The sequence below is a fragment of the Symphalangus syndactylus genome, chromosome 17, assembly GCF_028878055.3.
Source record: "Symphalangus syndactylus isolate Jambi chromosome 17, NHGRI_mSymSyn1-v2.1_pri, whole genome shotgun sequence".
Lineage (NCBI taxonomy): Eukaryota > Metazoa > Chordata > Mammalia > Primates > Hylobatidae > Symphalangus > Symphalangus syndactylus.
The window spans coordinates 97,261,658-97,275,716 of record NC_072439.2 but is presented as its reverse complement, the minus strand read 5'-3'; the positions used below and the strand labels follow the sequence as shown (position 1 = coordinate 97,275,716).

At 43.6% G+C, this 14,059-nt stretch overlaps 1 pseudogene; it reads right to left on the bottom strand.

Annotated features, from left to right (window-relative positions):
• Positions 1-13,537: 13,537 nt before the first annotated feature.
• On the bottom strand, positions 13,538-14,059 carry LOC134733241 (large ribosomal subunit protein eL24-like; annotated as a pseudogene).

Below are 14,059 nucleotides of genomic sequence, written 5' to 3'. Positions count from 1 at the left end.
GATGCCAAGTTGGATTAATTATTGTGGGTTTTTCATTATAAGCTTATGCTTAGAAATCCTTAAACAGGCTGGTCGTGGTGGCTAATGCCTATAATCCCAGCACTTTGGGAGGCTGAGGCAGGAAGATCACCTGAGGCCGGGAGTTCAAGACCAGTCTGGGCAACATAGCAAGACCTCATCTCTACAAAAATGTTTTTTAAAATTAGCTGGGTATGGTGGTGCACACCCATGCTAGCTACTCAGGAGGTGGTGGCAGGAGGATCACTTGAGCCCAAGAATTCGAGGGTACAGTGAGCTATGATGGCACTACTGCACTCTAGCCTGGGCAACAGAGCAAGACCCTGCCTCTAAAAAGAAAAAAAAAATCCTTAAGCAGTTATGTTGAAAAAAACCAAGCACTGAATTGTCCTCGTTTAAAGGTAACAATCCTGTTTCTGGAGTGGCGGTAGCTGACGGCAAAGGCATATTTTGGGTGACCTGAATCCAGATGCCCCCATTCTGGAGTAGATGCTCCTTTCAGGGTGAATTACTTGGGGGTTCGGAGTCCCTGTGGGGCAGTTTCTTTGAAGTGTTTACTTTCTCCTCAGGTCTTCAGAGCCAGGCTGAAGAATGAGCCCATCTAGGGGTTTATGTAAGGAAGAATCTCTGAGGAAGAACATAGGGAGTTTCTTTTAAGGAAAAAAATACATATATATATATATGTTGTCATTCATTCGACTGATACTTATGGAAGCCCAATCGCATTCCAGGCATTGAAAAATACAGAATCCCTGTCCTCCCACAGAAGCTCACAGTCTAGTGACAGAGAAACAAATAAAGATGCAGTTATAATCCAAGGTGAAGAATGCAAAGGCAGAGGCACACAGAGGGTGCCAGGGAGCTCCACGAAAGTCCCAACCCCTGCCAGACACAGGTAAGCAGTAGGGTTGTGCAGCTACACCTACAAGCACTCCAATTTCCCAAGACCAACAGGTCTCGAGAACCTCTTTGTGGCCAGGCGCGGTGGCTCATGCCTGTAATACCAGCACTTTGGGAGGCCAAGGCGGGTGGATCACCTGAGGTCAGGAGTTCAAGACCAGCCTGCCCAACATGGTGAAACCCTGTCTCTACTAAAAATACAAAACTTAGCCAGATGTGGTGGCGGGCACCTGTAGTCCCAGCTACTCAGGAGGCTGAGGCAGGAGAATCGCTTGAACCCGGCAGGCAGAGGTTGCAGTGAGCCGAGATTGCACCACTGCACTCCAGCGTGGATGACAGAGCGAGATTCCATCTCAAAAAACAAAAAAACCTCCTTGAGTTTGTTTTTTAACACTGTGACTTGTAAAACCAGAAAGACCTCAGAATGATCGCCCTGTAATTTAACTTAGCTCACATAACTGACAATTTACTGTTTTGGGAAATGAATAGAAAATTAAGCCATTTCATTAGATTTTTCTTTTTTAGCATGAATATGAAATGTTCATTTTCTGGAGCACTCGAGTCTCTTTGATGCTTTAATGATTACAAAAATCCCAAGGATTTTAATATATACAATTTTCATTTAACTAAATAAATACGACCTCAGAATGTAGCTTCCAATTCTAAATCCCAAAAGGCTGAAAGCCGTTAGCAAAAAGGCAGTGAGGAGGAGGTGGACATGGAGGGAGGAGGGCCCCTCCTGGGCTCTGCCTGCGGCTGCACCCTACACTCTGACACCCTGGCCCCACCGCCCCCCACCAGAGGGCATTTGGCTCCTCTGCTGAAAGACAGTTATTCCTGAGTGTTGCACTGGGGAGCTGGCTTTTATCTCAGGGTGCAAAATAAGTTGTGATTTCATTCCTCTTAAGAGCTGTCTAGTAACATCTAAAACAATGAATGTCACTATATTTTGCAACATTTTTCATGTCTCGAGCAATACATAGGCTCACTTTTCTTTATGTGAATGAATGACTGAATAGGTAGATAGACAAATGGACTTGAGTTTTTAGGTAAGGAAGGAAAAGGAACCTATGAGGCAGATGTCAGGGGTAACCGAACCTGAGAAAAATTGGGGGGAATCACAGGGCAGTATGTGAGTACCACACGTCTAGAGGAAACATGGGGACTAACAACAAAAAAATCCAGAGGGGAGAGAAAGAGAAAGGAAGTAGGACATAAACCACAAAACAGAGGCAATAGTGTATCATAAATCTCACGCACCCATCATCAGCTCCAGCAGTATATATAAAATATAAAATCATCTTAAATTCCATAGAGATTACATTCTCTGAGCACCTCCAGAACAGAAAACATAACCTTGCACTTTTCTGTTGTTGTTTAAAAAGTGTATTTGCGAGAGATTTCACCAATCTTGCTTCAGCTTTCAGCACCCCCTAATTTTTTTCCTAGAGTGCTTTGAAGCAGATCCCACGTATCACATCCTATTATTTTGCCCATAGCTTCTTCAGTAGAAATCTCTAGCAAATACAGACATTTTTTAGACAACAAGAAAAATTGCAAGTTTATGTTTTCTGTTCTGGAGGTGCTCAGAGAATGTAATCTCTATGTAATTTAAAGATTATTTTATATAATCTGGAAGATGAAAAGAAGATGTATGCCCAAAAATGTTCATAGTTTTACTTGTAGCCATCCCCAAGCTGAAAGGCACGATAAACTAAAGCTAACAGCAGAGGAACGGTCATAAATCATGAAACAGCCACTTGATGTGATGTCATCTGTGCATGAACATTTGTAGTTGTAAGAACTACGAAGCCACACTCACTGCTGAGGGGGTCCCAGTGCACGGCCTTGCTGCCCTGCAGAGCTAGAATCTAAAGCATGTGACTCCACCTCCCCAGCCACACCTGATTGGACCAATATGTGTCCACCTGAGCTAATGACAGCCAATCCACAGGCTGAACAGAAACCTCTGACTTTTATGGCCTCACTGGATGGAAATGATAAATTGAGACAATCAAATAAGGGTTTGACTTTAAGCAGTCTGGAAAGAGGATCATTGAAAGCTCTGGTACTGCAAGGTCACGTGGTTTGTAGTAGCCACTACTGGCCATGCACTACTGAAGTGATGTGTGCGGAGCAGAAACGCAGGGTAAGCAGAGATGTCCCCGCCCACCCAAGGCCCCTGACAGCAGCTTCAGTAGCTGTTGGCGCTCCCTGTCCTAGCACCAATTCCTGGGGAGCTTAGCCAGCTTAGACGCCTGCCCTTGGTTTCTGTAAGATTAGGCACGTACACACAACTATTTTCCGAGACAATTTAACTTGACTGAGTAAATGTTCCTTGCAACCAAAATAGTCCTCAAACAAAAGCGTTCACAATATAATGTTGAGTGAAAGACAGAATGCTGCGTTTTAACTATGCTGTATTTATAGCCTCATGAAATGATGGCATAAAATTAAGAACTAAAAGTGAACAGAGGAAATGAAGGCAATTAATGTGTTAGAGTGGTGGAATTATGGGTAATTTTTCCCCCTTTTATAGTTTTGCTGCTGCTACTCATAGTGGAGGCCCTAAAACTTCAGACCCTAAAACCTCCTTCTAGTTCAGCTTGACCCTCTTGTAAGTCAGGTGTCCAGAGAAATAGGCTTCTTCTTCCAGCAACTACCTCAGACTTTGAGACCTTTCTGGACTATTCTCCTATCCCACCACATCCACAGAACAGCTGAGATGTACTAGTTTGTGAATACAGGATGTGTTGTAGTTTAAAATTTCTCTATTAAAGCGATCTTTATTTACTACCAAAAAGGCTTTCTATACACTTTTCTAGGAGACATTAAGAAAGATATCAAGTAATTTAGAAAGTTTTTATTCTTATTTTTATTTATTTTATTTACTTATTTATTTATTTTTTTGAGACGGAGTTTCGCTCTTGTTAAGCCTAGGCTGGAGTGCAGTGGCGTGATCTCTGCTCACTGCAACCTCCGCCTCCCGGGTTCAAGCGATTGTCCTGCTTCAGCGTCCCGAGTCGCTGAGATTACAGGCATGCGCTACCACGCCCAGCTAATTTTTGTATTTTTAGTAGAGACGGGGTTTCACCATGTTGGCCAGGCTGATCTCGAACTCCTGACCTCAGGTGACCCACCTGCCTCGGCCTCCCAAAGTGCTGGGATTACAGATGTGAGCCACTGTGCTTGGCTGAAAGTTTTTATTTTTGTAGTTGTCTAAACATTGTTTTATTTTATAACAGATTTCCACCCCAAAGGCAATCATTTTCACCTTAGTAGTGAGAAACTACTACAATTTTTTTATATTTGTTAAATATGGTCAACTTTCACGCTACAATCAATGTTTCGAGTAAACACAACATTCAAATAGACTTCAGAGTTCTCTAACATTTCCAGCAGAATAAGGCGATTGGAACTAATCATTGGAAGTGCTAAGGAGCAGTGTGGTGGGAGGTACTGGGAGTGGGCCCAGCGCTAGCCCTGACCCCACTCATGAGCCACTCACTCCACCAGATCTCTCTAACAACTCTTCTAGGTCAAACATTTAGTCTTGTAGTTTTGTATATGACAAATAAGGTGAGATTTTGCTGACAAAGAGGGAGTCTTATATCATTTTTAGGGACAATAAGCCACAAACTTATTTATAAGACCAACCCTATAGATTGTTTTGTCTTTCTAAACCTTACCAATGTATATGTTATTTTGCAGTCAAATGTTCTAGCCCCAAGCTATGCCCCCACTTAATTATTTTGATGTATATCTGGCTCCTTGGGGATACGTATATTTTACTCATATTCCATATTATAGTCTATAAATGCAAGAAAGTACTGTATTTTATTCTCCGGAGTTTTCCTAGTATTCTAATTATAATTAAAATATTAAAAAGCCAACCTTCAGCATCTTCAGTACACCCAGAGATCCAGGAGGAACAACAGCTCATTGAATTATAAAGCGACTCTCTCAGTGAACAAGGTTGGAAGACTTGAGAAAAGAGCTATCAAAGCTGGATCATAATACATGTGGTTAAACTCTACCCCAGAGCTCTTGGTCTAAGGGTGCTGTAGCCCTAATGCTGCCTCTGGGTATCTGCAGAGGGGAAGGTGCTCAGCTTCTGCTTAGAGACTTTCTGTGACCCTTGATTGACATGCATCCTCCTGGCTGGGCATCTCAGTCCTCCCCACCCAACTTGCCTGCCTCTTCTCCTGTGGCTCCTTCTCAGGCAGCCATTTTTGGTTTTCAACCAAAGCATGTCGCAATTACCTGGGGTGGAAATATATTGGTTCCTTGGGAAGACATCCCAGGATGGGAAGACAGAGGGCAAAAGGCTGCAAAACATTCTCCAGGGTGATTCAAACCTGCTTCCCTGACTTGACTGGGAACCACTGCTTTTTCAAAGAAAACTAATGACCACTTCCCATGCCTCCCCTATCTGTACCTTTAGTACACATCACTCCTTTTATTGAAATGTCCTGCTGCCAAAATCCAACCCACATCTGCTCTTTTGCGGAGCAATTTGGCAAAAGCTAGTAAAGCTGAGGATGACCTAGTAATTCTCCTTCCTGGTAAATATCCTAGAAACACTTCTGCACATAAGCAAAGAAGACACATACGAAAATGTTCACTGCAACGCTGTTTGAAAGACGGAAAAACCAAAAACAACTTAAATGTTCATTAACAGAAGAACTGATTTAAAAATTGTAGGCTGGGTACAGTGGCTCACGCCTGTAATCCCAGCACTTTGGGAGGCCGAGGTGGGCAGTTTACTTGAGGCCAGGAGTTCGAGACCAGCCTGGCCAACACGGTGAAACCCTGTCTCTACTAAAAATATAAAAATTAGCTGGGCGTGGTGGCGCACGCCTGTAATCCCAGCTACTTGGGAGGCTGAGGCACGAGAATCACTGGAATCTGGGAGGTGGAGGTTGCAGTGAGCCAAGATGGCGCCACTACACTCCAGCCTGGGTGACAGAGTGAAACTCCATCTCAAAAAAAAAAAAAATTGTAGCATGCACACATATGTGCAGGTAGGCATACATACCATGGAATACTATGCTACAGAGAAAATTAGAGCTACATGTATCAACATATATAATCTATAAAATACATTGGGCAAAAAGCAATATACAGGATACAGTATGAGATATATAAAATGACATTATTTCGGAATACATAAGTATGCAATAAAGTATAATGAAATGCAGGAAATAATAAACAACAAATTCAAGGTCCTGGTTCTCTCTGGAGAGTGGAGGGAGAGGGCTGCAGTCGGGTAGAGGAACACCAGTGGCTTTCATTGCATGGGTAACTGTATTAGTTTCTGTGGCTGCCGTAGCAAATGACCACAAACTCAGTGGTTTAAAGCACCTGAAATTCATTCTCTCATAGTTCTGGAGGCCAGAATTCCAAACTCAGTATCACTGGGCCGAAATGAAGGTGTGGGCAGGGCTGTGGAGGCTCTAGGGGAGAATCTGTTCTTACCTCTTCCAACTTCTGGTGTTTTGGTGGCTGCTGGCACTCCTTGGTTTGTGGCCACAACACTCCAATCTTCCAATCTGCTTGTCTTCACAGGGCGTGTGTGTGTGTGTGTGTGTGTCGTGTGTGAAATCTTCTGCCTGTCTCCAAAAGAATACATGCAATTACATTTAGGGCCCACCTGGATAATCCAGGATAATCTCCCTACTTCAAAAGTCTAACTCGGCCATGTGCGGTGGCTCACGCCTGTAATTCCAGCACTTTAGGAGTCTGAGGCAGGTGGATCACTTGAGGTAAGAAGTTTGAGACCAGCCTGGCCAACATGGTGAAACCCCGTCTCTACTAAAAATACAAAAATTAGCTGGGCGTGGTGGCGCATGCCTGTAATCCCAGCTACTCAGGAGGCTGAGGCAGGAGAATTGCTTGAACCCAGGAGGTGGAGGTTGCCTTGAGCCACTGCATCACTGCACCACTGCACCCCAGCCTGGGCGACAGAGTGAGACTCTGTCACAAAGGAAACAAAAAATCTTATTCATATCTGCTATGACATTTTTTCCAAATTTAACATTTCCAGGCTTCAGAGATAAGGACCTGGTAGCTTTGGAAGAGCATTTTTCAGCCTATCACTGTAATATTTTCTTAAACTGAAAGGTAGGTAATAGAAGATACAATGACTTCCCACTTGGGCCCAGCAGAATGACTCCTGCAAAAAGGGTAGCCAGAAAAAGGGGGGTCATTCTGCCATCAATGAGGCAGTGACCTGAGGATACACCACCAACATTCACAGGTGCACCCATGGAGTGGGCTTCAAGAAGAATGCCCCTCAGGCACTCAAGAGAGATCCAGAAGTCTGCCATGATGGAGATGGGGACTCCAGATGTACGCACTAATACTAGGCTCAACAAATGTCTGGGTGAAAGGAAGGGCCCTACCACATCCATGTTTATCGTACAGAAAACATAATGAGGGTGAAGGTTCACCAAACAAACTCCATACTTTTGTTTAACTATGTACCTGGGACCACTTTCAAAAATCTATAGACAGTCAGTATGGGTGAGAGCCAACCACTGATTGTCAAATAAAGTGATGAAATCATACACACACAAATAGACATACAATCATGGCCCTTTACCTTTTTTTTGAGACAGGGTCTCATTCTATTGCCCAGGCTGGTGTGTAGTGGTGCGATCATAGCTCACTGCATCCTCTGCCTCCTGGGGTCAAGTGATTCTCCCACCTCGGTCTTCTGAGTAGCTGGGACCACAGATGCATGCCACCATGCCCAGCTAATTTTTGAAGTTTTTTGTATTTCACCATGTTGCCCAGGCTGGTCTCAAACTCCTGGGCTCCAGCAATCCACCTGCCTCGGCCTCCCAAAGTGCTGGGATTACAAGTGTGAGCCACTGTGTCCAACCTTATGGCCCCTTACTTTGAATAACAGTTGTCTATGACTATATCTTAAGGCAGATACAGGCTGTGAACCTTTCATAGAAAAAGAGGTCTCCATACCCCTGAACCCAAAATGAAAGTTTTTTTTAAAGAAAAAGAGGTCTCCAGGAAGCTGAAGGGCACTGTAATATGGGTAACTCAGTGGGAAGGTTAGAAGACTATGTGTCATGCTCTAAAAGTAGAGTGTATGAATTTGTCATTTCAGAGGTGGGACAATTCTGGATAAAATGAGATCCAGGGCCTAACATCTATAACCTGATTTTGCCATTCTGAGATTTTTTTGTGAGTCTTTTTTAATATGTTAAATTATGTTTCTAAACAGTGGTATCCTCCTCCAAACATTCACATTAGTGAGAGAGCTGAAGATCAAAAATCAAAGAAAACCTTTCAGAACCAAGTGGATTGGATACTAACTTCTAGCAGAATTCCAAGAATTGTGGACAGGTCAGTGGACAAAAATTCCCATCATACTACCTAGGCAGCCACCAGCTCCACCTGCTTTTAATCCAAGCCTTCTGTTTCCCACCCCTCCCAGGCCAAAATTACTGCCAGTTCTCTATGAGTCAGCTCTGTCCCCAGGAAGTGACAAATGGGCTCAGGAGCTGGCATGGACAGCACTGGAGGAAGCAAATGGCCACTCCTTTGTCATCACAGTTCACTAAGTAGTTGTTTGTTCTTTGCCTGCAGCCTGGTCCCAGCAGGACTGGTGAGAGCTCGTGTGTGCACCAGAGTCAGAGGACACCCTGTGTCCTCCCTCCCCAAACGGGGGAGTGGTTGGTAACGACAATGACCAACCTTACTGGAAGATGGTATGAAAAGCCACAAAACTGAAGCTGACATCTGTGGCATTTTGCTTCAGGGCATTTTGTCAACAAAGCATACTGTGCACTAGAAACAGTCTAGGTGGGTCATTTGCACCTGTAAATTACTAATAAAAATAACATCTCAAGCTTGGCAGGCTTAGAGGCTGAGATTGTTGGCACTTCATCTGTCAAGTCTCAGCTCAGATGGCATCTCAGAGGCATCTGCCTAAAAGTGATTGCCCCAGTTACCTTCCATCCGGTCACACTTTTTATCTCTTTCTTACCATTTTTCATAATCTGCAATGATTTTGTGTATGTATTTGCTTATGTATTTGTGGTCCATCTCTCCCACTGGGAGGTAGGCTCTCTGAAAAAAAAAAAAAAGACCCTGCTTTTTTGGTACCCTCTTATATCCTCAGACCTAGAATGGTTCCTGGCACATATTTAAGTACTCAATAAATATTTATTGAATAAATGAGTGGGTGAATGAACAAATGAATGTACAAATGCAGAGGATGAATATAAATGTCCCAGGGCCCAGAAAGAATCAGTCACAGAAGGGAAAACAGGACCTAGATAAAAATGTCTTCTATTCATGTGCCTCACCAGATCTGGCTACAATTGCTTCCCAGTTTGCTATATCTGGTATGTTCCCACAACTTACACTGGACTATCACAGGCACATTCATTCATTTTTCAACTGGGGAGACTGAAGCCCAGCATAATGAAATGACTTAAGTGAAACTATGTGGCTAGTTACACTTATAACTTGAACTTGGACCCTGTCTTCCATCAGAAAAATAACTTACTCATAGGATGATTTGGGTTTTTTACCTCATTTTGTTCATTTCCCCACAAACAAAACGTATTCTATGAGAAAAGTGTTTTTGTCTCCATGAGACAAAAAAACATGGTATAAAGTCAGTGTTATATTTTGCAAGTCAATAACCACTACCTAGGGGATTCTATTCAAGGACTAATTATTAAGGAGGCAACTTTGGCCAGGCTTGGTAGGACTCACAGTAACAGAGATGAGTGAGATGAGGACGTCCTGCTCCCAGGGCCACCAGGTACATGAGACCGTCAACATGAAAGTCCTGGACTCAGACCCTGGCTATTTTTAGCATTAGGGAGATATGGTTTCAATGGTTAAGGGGCAACTCTACCAGGACGCAGGGAACTGAATGACTCCATGAGACACTCCCAGCTCCAAGGGGCCTTCTGGACAAGAACAGCACAGGCAGCAGGAAGAATAAGTGTTTTGAACAGACCCACTTCCCCTCCTCCCATGAGACTATGCTGCCTCCTTGTGATTGAAGAAGCAAATGCTGATTGCAATTACTTCATACATCAACTGAGAAACATTAAAATGTTCTTAATAAGCATGAAAGATTTATCTGCATCCAGTTCCCATTTCCCCCTTATATGTTATAGAAAGTTTACTCCAGCTCATTCCTTCATCCTTTGCTTCTCCCTGAAAATGTCAGGTGTTCCTAAACCTGTTTTGAATTATAACAGAAAAGCACCACTGTCTGTTACTGAAAGGAGAAAGAATTTTTTCATTCCATACAAATAAAAGCCCTGAAGGATGATATCTTCTCCTAAGTAGGTTCACTGTCAACCAACAGCAAACAAATTACCCACAGTAAGCAGTGACTCTGTGAAAATGAGTGATTTATCAAAGAATAACCTTAGAGAATCTTTCCTAGTTCTCAAACCTCTTTGTTAACTAATATCATTCATTAACTATGTCTAGTATTGTGGGTTTGTTTTTTTTTTTTTTTCCGAGATGGAGTCTTGCTCTATCACCCAGGCCACAGTGCAGTGGCGCCATCTCAGCTCACTGCAACCTTTGCCTCCCGGGTTCAAGCAATTCTGCCTCAGCCTCCTGAGTAGCTGGGATTATAGGTGCCCACCACCACACCCGGGCAATTTTTGTGTTTTTCATAGAGACGGGGTTTCACCGTGTCAGCGAGCCTGGTCTCAAACTCCTGAACTTGTGATCCACTGCCTCAACCTCCCAAAGTGCTGGGATTACAGGCGTGAGGCACCGCGCCTGGCCCTATGTCTAGTATTGTAGCAACCACTTCCACCACCATCTCACAGAAAAGCATCTCCTTGAAAATCACAAAAAGCAAATGATGGATGGCTTCCTAAGGGGCAATTTTCTACACAAATAATGTTTAACAAAAAACTGAAAAAAAAAAAAAAAAAGGACAAAGCAAAGCAACTTATAATGTAGAATAATTAGAATAATAAAAGAAAATTCAAAGGAAACTATTCAGGTAGTAAAGCAAATCTCTAAAACAGAATTCATAGGACACCCCGGAAAATATCGCATACACGGCCACCAAATTCAATACTAGCAAGAAATAGTATGGTGGATTGCTGCCTGCAGGACAATGGTTGGTAACCTAAGCAAACCTATGTTTGCAGTTATCTCCTCTGAGGACTGGTTCGACTCATTATTTGATTTATGCCTGAGAACTCTGACCCTCACATGTGCACTCTGGCAGAAAGGCAGTTAGTTCTTATCCTTGGAATTACTGCCTCCAAAGATAAATCCAATATGTCAACTCAAAATCATTTACCTAAATTACCTCCTTGATTAACTGTTGGTTTGCCAGCCTGTCTCTCCCACTAGATGGTGACAGGAACCCTGTCTCATTCATCTTTGTATTCCTCACTTCTAGTACAGAGAAATGAAGTTACCAAAAATTAGCGTGGAGCTGGGCTTAAAAATCAATCCTTTTTTGAGTATTTCATTGTTCCTATCTTTTTGGCATTTTAAGGAAGTTTAAAAATATTTTTAAGGCCAGGTGCGGTGGCTCACGTCTGTAATCCCAGTACTTTGAATCACTTGAGGACAGGCGTTTGAGACCAGCCTGGGCAACATAAGGAGACTCCGTATCTACAAAAAATAAAATGAGCCAGGTATGGTGGGGTGTGCCTATAGTCCCAGGCACTCAGGAGGCTGAGGTAGGAGGATCTCTCGAGCCTGGGGACTTGAGGCTGCAACGAGCCACGATTGCATCCCTGTACTCCAGCCTGGGCAACAGAGTGAGACTCTGTCTCAAAAAAAAAAAAAAAAATTTTTTTTAACCAAAAACACCTTAGGCTCCGTATCTCAAATTAGCTCATGACAGATTCACAACATTTTATGAATGATGGTGTTGTTTATTTCCCTTGGGGCTGTTACTATTCTGCTATTATTAATCAAGATCTCAAAAATCACAAAATAATACATTGAATTCTGAAATATTAATTATAAAACCTATAAAGTACAAATCCTAATTTGTACCAAATATTACAGGTGACTGCAAGCAAGTTATCTCAAGCATTTACAGCTGGGATCCACCCAGAAACGATCATCGTTAAGAGTCGCCACGTGTAACCTCAGCAGCTCATCCACAGCAACGCCCCCAGCTGCCTGCTGATTGCTCCATCCCCAACTCAGTGTTCGTGGCTCAGTATCCATCGCAGTACTAACACTATGCCTTCGGAGAGGAGTGCCTTAGAGTCCACAGCTGAAGTCTATAGAAATCTAGCAATTCTATCAAGAGAAAGCAAAATAAAATGTCGAAAATCAGGCCAAAAGAAAAGAAAAAAAAAAAGCACAGGATACTCCCAATATGTGCCAATAGAACAATGATTTAGGTACAGTGTTTTGGGGAGAACTGGAGTCTGCTGGAGTTGCTCAGAGTCTAGAGGGAAAGAGAAACAAGAAAACCGGCCATGTAGACGTGGAGATCAAATAAGATGAGAGGCTGCAATGGAAGGTAGAATGAGGGATTCTGGGGGAACAGAGGAGGGCCACCTGATGCTGCCCTGAAGAGGTAGAGGAGGCTTCATTCCAGAGCAAATCCTGAGCTGCGTTTGGAAAAACAAGCTGGAGGTAGTCAAAAATAGAAGGGGAAGGCCGGGCACGGTGACTGACACCTGTAATCCCAGCACTTTGGGAGGCTGATGTGGGCAGATCACGAGGTCAGGAGTTTGCGACCAGCCTGGCCAACATGGTGAAACCCCGTCTCTACTAAAAATACAAAAAATTAGCCGGGCATGGTGGTGTGCACCTGTAATCCCAGCTACTCAGGAGGCTGAGGCAGAATCGCTTGAACCCAGGAGGTGGAGGTTGCAGTGAGCTGAGATCGCGCCATTGCACTCCAGCCTTAGCGACAAAGCGAGACTCCGTCTCAAAAAAAAAAAAGAAAGAAAGAAAAGAAAAGAAATAGAAGGGGGAGGAGGCAGTATCCCAGGCAGAGGAAAGACTGCCACCAAGTAGGAACTCAATTCCGTAGCACCCAGGGTCCGGGATCCTGTAGAGGAGAAGTAGAACAGGTGGCCAAAGTTCAGATCACTGACAGCTTTGTAAACCATGACATGGAGCTCAGATTACAATCTGAAAGTGACTTGATTCAAGGACTCAATTCTAGGAAACAATTTAACTTACATAGTAAAAATGAAACCCAAATACCAACTTGTTAATTCACGGCAGGAAAAAAGTCACTAAAGAGCAAATCGAGGCTGGAGTTCTCTGAACGCAAACGCTCTGTCTTCAGGTTGGCTATAGAGAATGCCAGGATCTGATGAGGAAGGGGCTGGTAAAGTTCAGGCAGCTGACTAAAGCAGCGTCATTCATGACGCCATGGGGATCCACCTACCTCCTGCCCTGGGAGGGGTACCGTCCGCAGCACTGAGTGATGGCTCTAGCAGCAGAGGAGAATGGAGAGAGGATGCATGGGCCTGACAGCAGGAGGACCTGTGAGATGGCCAGTGCTCCACTGTGTCATGATGAGGGCCTGAACTAGAAAGTGGAAGTAGAAAGGAGAAGGTAGATTTAGGAGATTTTTATTTTTTTCTTCTTCTTCTTCTTCTTCTTATTATTATTATTAGAGTTATAATCCAATCTTTATTTAAAAATCTAATCTGCCAGTTTAGTGTTTTCCACCAACTCGGGGAGCTGAAACTTTCACAGGCTTCACAATCTTTTGCTTAGGTGCTGCCTTTGTAGGTGCCTTAGCAGCAGCCATTGCAGTCTCTTTAGATGCTTGCTTAGCCATTTTTTGCTTCCTTAGCAGCCCTGATAGCTTGTTCTCTTTGAGCCTTTCTAACTTCAGGTTTCTGATTCCTCTTGGCCATTATAGCAGCAAGAGATACACCGTAATGGCCCTCTGGAATTTGACTGCTCAGAGGGTTCTTTTCTTTTGAATTTATTCCAACTGTCCCTTTTTGTGTTTCCTTCTGTAGAGGACAGTCCAGTTTATCTGCCGAGGATTCCTCTTGGAAAGGAACGCCAACTCGCATTTTGAATTAAGAAACTGGAAAACCCTCCCGTCGGTCCTGGTGTGGCGCCTCCTGTGTCCGGGGTAGATCTCGTACCCGCTGAAACTGCACAGGTCAACCTTCATGGCAGCGGC